Source organism: Littorina saxatilis, linkage group LG3, assembly GCF_037325665.1.
Source record: "Littorina saxatilis isolate snail1 linkage group LG3, US_GU_Lsax_2.0, whole genome shotgun sequence".
Lineage (NCBI taxonomy): Eukaryota > Metazoa > Mollusca > Gastropoda > Littorinimorpha > Littorinidae > Littorina > Littorina saxatilis.
This window is the reverse complement of record NC_090247.1, coordinates 26,067,919-26,080,627: the sequence shown is the minus strand read 5'-3', so window position 1 is coordinate 26,080,627 and position 12,709 is coordinate 26,067,919. Positions and strand designations below refer to the sequence as shown.

Below are 12,709 nucleotides of genomic sequence, written 5' to 3'. Positions count from 1 at the left end.
ATATGTACTACTGTTGTTTGTAAAATATGTTTTAAACGCTTAATTCTTTTTATGTATTTAAATATTTGTTGAATTTATTGTGTGTGTGTGTGTGTGCGTGTGTGTGTGTGTGTGTGTGTGTGTGTGTGTGTGTGTGTGAGTGTGTGTGTGTGTATGTGTGTGTGTGTGTGTGAGTACATGTGTGTGTGTGTGTGTGTGTGTGTGTATATGTGTGTAAGTGTGTATGTGTGCTTGTATGAGGTTGGGTGTGTGTCAAAATGTGTTGTGCAATATGGCATGAAAATCTTTTCTTCTTCTTCGTCGTTCGCTCATGTGAGCGTAGATGCGTTGTGCTGCCGTTACGCGCCTGACAAGTCAGGCCCAGCACATCCGACTTCAGCTTGTTTTTATATCAGAGTGTTCGCTCTCCTAGATTGATTGCTTTACCGGGCTGCCGAGTTCAGTCTACCTGTTAGTGAAAATCTTTTTAGATTTGTTGTTAAAAATTACAGCTTTGTATACCATGTTTATTATCTTTTACGAAGTAATTATAGTTAAATAGTCTTTCATGTTTTTTTATTTGATCGACCTTCTTAGGATTATGGAGTTTTATGCACTGCCTTTTATAGTTAACTAGATTTTTGTATTTGAAATAGTCCATTGTAGTCGGTGTAGGCCTTAAGCTTATTTTAATCGTTTGTCCAGTATTTAATTTAATTCTCTATTTTTGTATGAACTCAAATGTTTAGTGTTCTTAGTATTGTCTTGTTAGGCTAAGTTCTATTTAGAGTATGTTTGCGTATGCTTATACCTAGTGATATTGTAAAGCGCATAGTGCTTTTAGTTATGCGCTATAGAAATCTCCTTAATAAATAAATAAATAAATAAATAAATTAGTATCTGGATATTTAAAATGTGAATACAGACATTTATCGAATTTATGTTTAAAATAGGCTCAATAATAATGAAAATCCGATTTATACGAATTAGATTCACTTTTCCTTTCTGTTACCAAGTCAGCTCAGTCAGCATTGTCTGGGTCGAATTGTTTCAGCCAGCCCACGCCTTACTAGTCTCGGTGTTATATGCTCCAGCCTGTTCAGTTTCAATCTTTTAGACCGATAGATTTAATGTTTTGATATCACTGTACACAACTTGCTCTTTCTGTCACATGGTTTCAATGGCATTCTCCAAAAGCGGCTTTGGAAACCGAGTTCCTGCCAGTATGAAAGGAGCATGCAGTATTTTGCCGCCATGTATTCGTAGTTCAAAGCATGCTGCCTTTGAACGGTTTACATGCCGGAGCCTTCTAATTCTTCTTTTCGTTCGTTTTCGGCAAGCAGGCGGCACTTTTTATGCAATCAGGGTTGAGCCATGGAGGTGCGAGTACACATTCAGACTTCACGACACGGCCTATTTCAAAAGAGTAATTGAATGTTGAGAACTGCAGTCGCCAATTCTATAACTGTAAATAGAAACAAGAATGGGAAGTAGAATTCTGACAGAACGATCGGCACAAGTTTTGGACAGGTCAAAAATTAAGCGCTAGTCATGAGTTCGTGAAATATAAACGTGTTTGTTTGGTGGTTTTTTTTTTTCGTTTTTTTTCCGTTTTTTTTTGGGGGGGGGGGGGGGTATTCTTAAACAGTATAATATCTAGACACAGAGAGTAAACTTCATGTTCAAGGTTAAGTTAGCAATATGCCTGTGTTTAGTTTAGCATTTAATCCCTTCATTGCACTTCATTTAATTTTTTTATTCTAATACGTGCTTGCAAGTACGAACACACACACACACACACACACACACACACACACACACACACACACACACACTCACACACACACACACACACACACGCACGCACACACACACACGCACACACACACACACACACACACACACACACACACACACACATGCACGAATAGACAAAATAAACACAGTGGCGTTGATGCGTGGTACCATGGTTTATTAGAGTGCGCCGTGCAGCCCAGTACCTCCGTCTTCAGCATTCGAGGTTTCTGTCGGGGTTGCCTCACCCTTAGCTCATGGCCCGTACGTCCTACCCTGAGAGCACAGGGGGGAGGATTTGCCGAGATCCCACCCGGAGCTAGGGTTTTAATGCGCCCATAGTCGCATTAGATGAGTCCCGTCGGAGGGCGATGGAGCATTTCGAAGAGAGTAGCAGTGCCGCCTGCTTCCCCACTCCACCCTGGTAGGAAACACCGCCAGTTTGGTCCGCGGCCGCAAGCGGCTGGTCTTCATATCTGAAGTCCGTTCCCCTATCCGCCACCCGGGGACGCGCTGGGTTGGGGGTTGTCGCCCCACTGAAAGTCCCACACTGGGTTAAAGAAGTTCAGCCTTTCCCAGAAATAAACACAGTCAACACGATAGACAAACAGAGACAGAGATAGACAAACAGAAAGACAGAGACTGACAGTCAACACAACACGACAAGCAAAATGTTCTTTTGTATTATTGCAATAACCATGTCTCTAGTTTTCTTAGTTTCTTTTTGTTCTTTACTCTTTTCTGATTAGAAGTGCTCCATTATGCAAGTCCAATTCACGAAATGTTACAATTCTTTCAAACGAGAGAAAACAACAACGACGGCATAATATATTATTGTTCAAGAAGATAAACACATGATTATGACCACACACACACACAGACTCTGATAAATATGCTCGGGCACGACATAAACATGTATTCTTGGAAGCCTTTTTTTCTCTCTCTTATTCTTCTTCGTCAGCTACCTGATTTTCTCAGAAAGTCAGCTACCTGATCTTCTCAGAAAGTCCCCTACGGAGCCACAAAAGAAAAAGGTCACCGCTTGTCAAGCACTATACCATTTAAAGTGCATGGCACTAGAAGGTTACAGGAGATTAAATACGCATTGACTCTCATGCTGAGTGCATGCTTATTACTTCTTTTATATATTGATGTAAAGGATTCACTCTGTTTGTTTGTTTGTTTGTTTGTTTGTTTGTTTGTTTGTTTGTTTGTCCTTCTGCGCTTAGTTCTCTGATGTTTATGGGTCGATTTAAATTAAGTCTGGTGTGTAGCTTGTTTAACAAAATGTAAATACATGTGCCACTCTTTGATCACGTGATTAAAAAGTATCTCCCATTGCCTTGACCTCAAACAATAAGAATAACCTTCACGTGTGACGCTTTTCTCGAACAGTCAATTGTTCATACAGGGTAGGCTAGCCAAGGCCATGGAAGGTGGAGAGAGTTTAAGTCAAATCTACAGAGTTAGGAAAACATATCAGAGGGCTCTTTTGTGATGATCCTATTGTATGTGTTTGAAGACCTTATTCGGGGTTAGGGGTCGGTTCCGATAGTTTTTTTTTCCTCTTCTGTTGATCGTGCTCTTAAATAATAACTCTACTAGAACTCTCTCTCTCTCTCTCTCTCTCTCTCTCTCTCTCTCTCTCTCTCTCTCTCTCTCTCTCTCTCTCTCTTTCTCTCTCTCTCTCTCTATTTTTTATCTTGTATTTTTATTTCATTTTTGTAGTTAGTCCCTCTTTAGGGCGAGGGCTGGATGTAAAAAAGCAGACCACTGCTTAATCTACTACCCTCGTTAAATAAAGAATTGTCATTGTCATTGTCATTCTCTCTCTCTCTCTCTCTCTCTCTCTCTCTCTCTCTCTTTTATCTTGTATTTTTATTTCATTTTTGTAGTTAGTCCCTCTTTAGGGCGAGGGCTGGATGTAAAAAAGCAGACCACTGCTTAATCTACTACCCTCGTTAAATAAAGAATTGTCATTGTCATTGTCATTGTCATTCTCTCTCTCTCTCTCTCTCTCTCTCTCTCTCTCTCTCTCTCTCTCTCTCTCTCTCTCTCTCTCTCTCTCATCGTCTTCACAGATATACCTGGCGCCAAGACACTAACACGTAACTCCTGGTTGGGAGAATAAAGAAACTACAATGTACTTTTTATCGTTTTAATTGATTTTAACATAAATAAGCCCCAGTACAAATATCTACAGAGCCACACATCTACCTAGTTGAAAACTAACAGTAGTATAGTTTAGCGCTTGTCTAGAAAACACAACCTTTTTGACTATTTATCGTGATCTTACCTTGTTTGACTTTGGTGTGGTAGGTTAACTTCCCAAAGTTTGACTGTGGAAGACCTTTATAGAATGAATATATGTTGAGCATGCAGATCAGACAAGCAGCTGAAGGATGTGTTGCTTGGTTCGATGTTGATTTGCATGTCCCTTCAACCTATTGTGGTTGTTCGGAACCGATTCCATTTTGTTACCTTTCTAAGTGTAAAACAAAAGTGGTCGACGTGTTTGAAACTTGTCACATTTAGGTCTATCACAATGAAGTGAAAAAGGTTCTACTCGTAAAACTTCAGATATTAATTGTCACATCTGTCACTTGAAATCTTGTCAACAATCTTTTCTCTTTTTTTTTCTTTTTTTTCTTTTTTTTTTTAATTTGCCAAGTACATCATTGTGGGGCTTTTAATAATAAAAAAAATCAAGCATCCGTCTACTACGTATCATCATTCATCCTTCAACATTTACACAATACTGAAATATCTTAACGCTAATTCATATCCTAACATCACATTTATATAAATAGGCCTACCATATGTATACTTACTGATACACATTTTTGAAATGAGCAAAATATGATTAATAATTTTGTTTATGGGGGTTTGCACTTCTGGAGAATAACCAAACAATACATCTTTTTCTGTTAATATACTGTTCAAAAAAAGAAACGCATAGTTGCTACTTGCCAAATTTGTTTTATTTTTCGAAAAAATTAACAGAAAATCCAATATTTAGATTATTTGTTTGAAATTTGGTATGGACACAGTTGAATGCACACACAGTTCATTTGCATCTTCAAATCAATCAGTCAATCAATACGATTGGGTGCCGAGGCTGTCAAGTCAGTAGGGGGTGTGACTGCCTTGAGCAGCAACAACTGCCCGGCACCTTCTGGGCATGGACTGGATCAGATGCCGGATATCTTGCTGTGGGATGGTGTCCCACTCCTCCTGAAGTGCCTGCAATAGATCGCGGTGATTTGCCGGCGCTTCTTCTCGCCTGCGCACACGTCTGTGCAATTCATCCCAGAGGTGTTCTATCGGGTTCATGTCTGGCGACATGGATGGCCAGGGAAGCACCTGGACATGGTGGTCGGTGAGGAACTGGGTGGTGAGTCGTGCTGTGTGCGGGCGAGCGTTGTCCTGCTGGAATATGGCATCCTGGTCAGCCAGAAGAGGAAGGGCGTGTGGGCGCAGAATTTCCTCCACGTATCGCTGGGCAGTTATGCGCCCTTGGACGTGCACCAGGGTGCTCCTTCCAGCGGTATTGATCGCCCCCCACACCATGACGCCTCCACCACCATGAACGGGTGCCTCATCCACACAGTTGGGCGCGTAACGTTCGTTTACTCTCCGGTAGACCCTCCTCCGACCATCATGTCGCTGGAGCAGGAAGTATGACTCGTCGCTGAACCACACGTGTCTCCAGTGATTCCGGACGGTCCAGCGAAGGTGCTGGTTGCCCCACTGCACTCGGTTCTGGCGATGGCGGCGGGTGAGGACAGCTCCTCTGTGAGGTCTGCGAGCTCTCAAACCAGCTTCATGCAGGCGGTTCCGCACGGTCTGGTCCGATAATTGGTGTGGCCCGGGGAGAGCCTGGACAGAAGATGAGGCCGACAGGAAACGATTCCGGAGGTGGCGGAGCCGTATGAAGCGGTCGTGAGCAGCAGTTGTCGCCCTTGGTCTTCCCGCTCGTGGCAAGTCAGCAACGGAGCCAGAGGCTTGAAACCTGACCCACAGTCTACTGATGGTGCTCTGGGACACGTGGAAGTGCCTGGCGATTGCACTTTGACTTTGGCCTGCTTGTAAACGACCCAATGCAATTTGGCGGTCTTCTCTGCTAAATCGGGCCATCTTTCGTCGCTGAATTGTCGTCTGATTTCTTTGTGGCGAACAATCCGCTTTTATGGGTTTTGGAAGACATGGTGAGAGCTCAATATTCCCCGAGTTTCACGAGATTACACTGAAGCATGACGAGTGGTCATGCCAAATGAGCAATTTTGACATTGTAGCCACTGATAACGCATGCGTCACGTGCAGAGCTCACTTGTGGCAATGGACGAAAGGTCGACGACCAGATAAACATTTTCTGCAGTTTGGTGGATATTCTTGTAGCCATATAACTAAATTAACCAAATATTACAAGCTATGCGTTTCTTTTTTTGAACAGTATATAATATTTTCTCCCGTATTAACAAATATACATCTACTAACATTTTCCCAAAACAATTTCATTTTGCTACATTTCAAAAAGAAATGTTCAATATAATCCATTTCATTACAAAGACTACATAAACCATTTTAACTTCATTTTATGCAATAACATATTTGTGGGATAAATATTATGTAAAATTGTCCATTGGAGTAACTTTAATCTTTCTTCGCTTGTACATGCACTTGCCAGGACCCAATACTTTTTGTCAATGCAAATGTTATATTTGTGGGACCAAAATTTTACAGAGCAGGGTTCACTGGCTTTGGATTGCGTTAATATCGCATGAAACTTCTTCGGGCAAGGATTTAGCATGCCCTGAAAACAGGTCGCAGGAGGCTCGTCACCCGCGTCTTCTTTGACTGTGTTGTCTCGCAGTGCTCGCGCGCAGAGGGCCGTGTGCAAAGCGTTGTACTCAAACAGCCTTGTGGCACTATATCCGAAAATGGCACAAATATCTTCAAATGACACAATATTTTCGTCTATCCATACATCACGTACACAATTCACACCGGCTTCAATCCATTTATCAAAACACAACACATTCTTTCTAAAAATAATATTTGCACTATTCCACAAACTTTCTTTTTGAACAGGAAATAAATATCTGTTCTCAATCCATATTTTTAAAACTTGTTGCCAAAATTTTGATTTAACTTTGGTTAGACCAATAAACTGTTTCGGTTTGGCAGTTGATTTGTGATTGAAATTAATCGGTTAGATACCCCATCCAATTACCCAACCCCAGATTTTACAGGGTGACCTCCCAACATGTCTCCCATACAAATGCTAACAACTTGTAAATCCCTGGTTTGTGTTTGGAATAATGATGTGTTTCAATTGGAATCATTGTAAAGTGTCTTTCAATGTGGCTGGTAAGTGAATGTACTTCACAATTACCAGATCCTCGTTATATGATTCTTGACATATTCAAAAGTCTATATGATAAAGTTTGTCGAGAAGATGGATCTAATTTGTTGACACTTGTTTGAATACACTTTGAAAATACCACAGGCAAAACAGCCAGCAAATGTTCGATCGGTGTCTTATCTCACCAAACGCACAAAAAGGACAGTGCTTGGTGTGGTTAATGCACTCAACACATATACAAGATTAGACACTGTAGGTGCGTATGGAATACATTTCTTACCAACGTTTTCAGCTAGAAAAATCGAAGAACGCTAAGGATATTGTGGAACAAGCAAGCTCCCGCTACCTACTCTTCAACAACAACGGCACCGAAACGGAGAAGGCTCGGATGGTAACAGACCTGCTGCAAATGGTGGAACAGGTTGTTACTCACAATGGCGGCAGCTGCTTTCGCCACACGATGGCCCGCAAGTTGGACGACTCTATGTCCGAGATGATCAAAGAAGAAGTCCGAATAAGATCGGGAAAAATGATTCCAGCCAAACAGGAAGAGGCAAAGCCTGCCATACCCCCAAGACAAAAACGTCCCAGTCCAACCCGGCGGAGATCGAGTGTTGAGATTAATAAATCTTTGGAAGGTGCAGGGAAAACAGCTATCCGAGAAACGCCAAAGCCCGCCGTCTCCAGGCGAAAAGTTGACAGTCCTACCCGTCGCAGATCGAGTCTTGGGAGCGATAAACCTTTGGACAGTGCAGAGACAACAGCTATCAGGGAAACTTCAAAGCCCGTCATCTCAAAACGAAAAAAGCACAGTCCAACCCGTCGCAGATCGAGTCTTGGGAGCGATAAACCTTTGGAAGGTGCAGGGACAACAGATGAACATGACATCCCACACGCTGAGCTGGAAGCAAGGCGAAGGAATAAGGAAGTAAGCAATCTAAAAAAGAAAGGCACAGTCAAAACTAGGCTGCAGCAGTTTAATCAAACACAACCTGAGCCCCATATTGAGGACCGGCGTTACAACAAATCGTGTAACTTACCACGAATGGGAATCAGGAATCAACAGCCAAAAGCAGTGGAAACCAGGTGGAGTCCTGGTCAGGTTTCTCCTCAGAAAACTGTAGGAGCTCCGCGTCCTGCGCAGAAGAAAACTCCTGAGGCCGGCAGAGTCATGTGGAGAACATCAGCCGGTCCTGGGCAAGATCTCTATTCGACAGCGCAACACGATTCAGCTCACAGCGACATCATACATTGCTCATGGTGTGAAAAAGGTAATATGGAAGAAGTCTTGGACGATCTGCAAGACCAGCTGGTGAAGGAACTGAAACTTGAGGACGACTCCGGCAGTTTCATTTACGAAATCTCTGAAAAGCCAAATATGACCATGGTAGAGAAGCAGCGCCTCGTTGAAGACGCCCTTAGAAAGAAGATCATCAACAACCCAGAGGGGATGAACGAGGCTCAGAGGAAAGAGATGGAGAAGGCGGTCACGTCTGTTGGGCAGAAGATCAAGGAAGGCATGACCAAGGTCGCCCTAAACTCCTTGGAAAAATGCAGCATAATGTAATCCTGGTTGAAGGGTCTCCTGTAATTCAAATATTTCAGTAAAATGTACTTCTATCAGGCCTGTGATTTGCATAAGAGGAAGATTTAAAATAGTCTGGTGCAGTTGAACTTGGGAAAGGTGATCACTGACAGCACACAAAGGTGGTGAAGACAAGTTCACGATCAACAGCAAAAAGGTTATGTTTTCGATACTGAGCTAAATTTTATTCCCGTTTTAGTTTGGACACCTAAGATTGGGAGTCTATCACGAATGAAGCATTAGAGTCTCAAAGTTGCACCAGGCACACCTTTTTGAGGAACAAATTTTAAACACATTTTCCCCATTTTGTGGTTTAGGCTGACATCTTGTGATATTGGCTGGCATATAAAAATACGGATTCGTGGTGGGTTTTTTTAAATTAATGATTTTCTAAGATGATTATATTTGATGCAACTATATCTAGCAAATGCAGTTTAGCTTATGATACTCAACGGGCGTATTTAAGTATGAACCAGCACTTTTAATAAGAATTTGCACAATGCCTGTTTATATTTTCTTTCTGTTCTGTTTGATGAACTGTTTGGTTTATTTCTCCAGAATTTGATATATAGCTGTTCCAAGTTTGTTTTAATAGAAGTTTGTTTAACGTGTTTTTATTTAAGGTAAACTAGTTTTTCGTTCCAATGTGTGTGTGTGTGTGTGTGTGTGTGTGTGTGTGTGTGTGTCTGTGTGTGTGTGTCTGTGTCTGTGTGTGTGTGTGTGTGTGTGTGAAAATGTCGATACTCATTCAACAACAAAAACGTACAGTGACATAGACGGGCGCAGTGGCGTGGTGGTAAGACGTCGGCCTCCTAATCGGAAGGTCGTGTGTTCGAATCCCGGTCGCTGCCGCCTGGTGGGTTAAACGTGGAGATTTTTCCGATCTCCCAGGTCAACTTATGTGCAGACTTATGTGTGTACACGCCAGCACAAGACCAAGTGCGCACGGAAAAGATCCTGCAATCCATGTCAGAGTTCGGTGGGTTATAGAAATACGAAAATACCCAGCATGCCTCTCCCAAAATATAGAGTGCTGTCCCTTCTGCGCCGAGCGGCTGCATTTTCAGGGCTCTCTCATATTTCGTACTGTGCGCCCTGAGTCGCCTTGTGGTGAGATATGTGCGCGATATAAATTCTCGTATTATTATTATTATCATTATTATTATATAGAGAAAGTCACTTGTATTCATATAATTTCCCAGAGTTGACGTCGTCAATTAATCTGTTTGTAAATGTTGAAATACACTGACAGGAAACATATGATAGACTGGAATGCTAAACCATAAAGTAAATGCATTTCAAAGTTACATTTGTAGGTTAGTGTTTAATGAACTGTAATACACACGAATTAAACACATGTTGTAAATTTTGTTTTCAGTTTTAATGACTTTTTCGACAGAAATGTATACTTTTTCTTTGTTCTTATCATCGCGAATAACGTTTTCCCAGAAGCAGAACATCAGTGCCAAACACGCAGTATCTTCGAACACATTTTACATGTTCAGATATACATATACCAGAAATCAAAGTAGTTTTATTTCATACTAAAAATATAAAGATAGAGAATACATAATGGCTTACTGTGTGATAGGCCTACCAGGTTAAAACGCGTGTTTGTTTTGTATTGAAATAAGAGGCAAAGCAAGTTGTTTCAACATTTGATAAAAGCAATGAGTGTACACCTGGTTAACAAATTAACAAACATATATTTTCAACACACCACCACAAACCGACAGACAGAGAGATAAGACACATACGTATATATCCATACACACACACACACACACACACACACACACACACACACACACACACACACACACACACACACACACACACCCCCACACACACACACACACACACACACACACACACACACACACACACACACACACACACACACATACACACACACACACACACACACACACACACACACACATATATATAGTAAAACAATGGTCCTCCTCTGGACTTGATTTCTCTGTTGATACGCTCTCCGCTTCGGGGGTTAGCTTCATTTTTTTTAATCGGTCTCATCCCCAATAACGCTATCTGTGAAGGGAAATTTTTCTCTCTCTTGAATTTGCTCTGCTAACAGATTTGTTTACAAATCTCAAAAGAAAGTCTTTGCAGGCTTTAAATTGGTTTTTTTTACAACTTCTGATATTTCATATATATAGAGAGAGAAAAACAGAGAGGGGGAGACACACACACACACACACACACACACGCGCAAAAACAAACGTACACACACACACACACACACACACTAACACACACACACACATATGAATCAAAGTTTGTTTCTTTGTCCGACGTACGAACGAGATGGCATAAAAATTCGATTACCTCAAAGCTGAAATACTTTCAATACAGGCTACAGAAGAACCACAAAGGGGTGCAATATTTCTTTAAATAGAAAATAGATATGCCAGGCAAACATGTTCGGGAAATGTAACTTGCTTACACTGCAAAATCAATTCCCGCTGACGAAGGCACTAAAGCACATGAACTGGCATGTCGCGTTTATGTCTGTTTGTGAGTGTCATAGTTACCTTTATCCACTGGCACTGTGCTTTAGGTCACGACTTTTGCTGCCGACCGAGCTAGATACCTCACAAAACTACTTTAGTGGCACGCACTATTTTTTACACCCATTAGCCTTTCTCATAGATGCGGCTCGTCTTGGCTTGCAAAACTGTGTGTGTGTGTGTGTGTGTGTGTGTGTGTGTGTGTGTGTGTGTGTGTGTGTGTGTGCTCATGTCTGTTGTTCTTGTTGCATTCTTTTGTTTGTGTTCTATTTTGTTTTGGTGTGTTGTTGTTGTTGCTGCTGTTCTTGTTGTTGTGGGTGGTTTGTTTTGTGGGGGTTGTTGTTGTTGTTGTTTTTGTTTTTTTGGGGGGTGGGTCTTTTTGTTGGGGGGGAGGGGGAGGCTTTCGAGCAATCTTTGGCTTTGTCCAGACAAAAGAACTGGAAAGCAGAAGATTCAAATGTAAACACTGTACTTGTTTGTGAACATTCTGCTGGAAAGTGAAATTATAAAGACAAATTCATAAATGATTTCACTGTAATCTTTTTAATATTTCTGAATGCAAAAACGAATGCATATGTTTTATTCATATTCAAAATATGCTCAAAACACACACACACACACACACACACACACACACACACACACACACACACACACTCGTACAACGCTGACTCAGTGGTCTTGATATTAAGAAAACGCGTTTGTAAAAAATAAAAAGTCGATTTTTGAAACAACTTAAAGCAACAGACTTTTGGCCACGTAAAACTCATCAGTAAAAAATTACCACACCAGAATTAACAAAATGCATTGCATTTCCTCCGAGTAATGTCTTACCAAGATCTCCAGTCCATTTCGCACTCTGATGGCCACACTGCAGTCCTTCGTTTTAGAATTAATTCATATCTGTGATTTAAACACTTCATCTCCCAGAATTGTGTTTCCGGTTGCGCTTTTCCCAGATCCAGTTTTCCCAATCAGAATCAGTCGCATCCGTTCTATTTCTGTATTGATATAGAGCAGATGTTAGGTTATAAGTAATTGCAATGTCTTCTGGTATAATAAAAACAAAGTTAGAGGAATTTAAAACGAGGCGGTAATAAAATAAGATCGAAGAACACACACACACACACACACACACACACACACACACACACACACACACACACACACACACACACACACACACAGGCACACACACACAGGCATACGCACGCAAGCGAATCAAGTGCTTGAAATGTACAAATTAAACGTCAAATAGAATAATGAAATTTGTGTTTTTTTAATTCAACTCAGTGGGCTTTCGCCTCAAAGACAACATGTAGCACCACAGCCATCACCACCACTACAACTTCAACGACAAGAAGAAGAAAAAGAACAACAACAAAAACAAAAATAACAACAACGACAACAGGATAAGGTCAATCAGTCAAATGATAAATCCATTACTCAAGC

The 12,709-nt window shown here is 41.3% G+C and overlaps 1 long non-coding RNA gene across 1 annotated transcript in view; it reads right to left on the bottom strand.

Moving 5' to 3' along the window:
- Positions 1 to 12,709, bottom strand: part of LOC138961988 (uncharacterized) — a 125,629-nt gene that overhangs the window by 26,917 nt on the left and 86,003 nt on the right. The window lies entirely within an intron of this gene.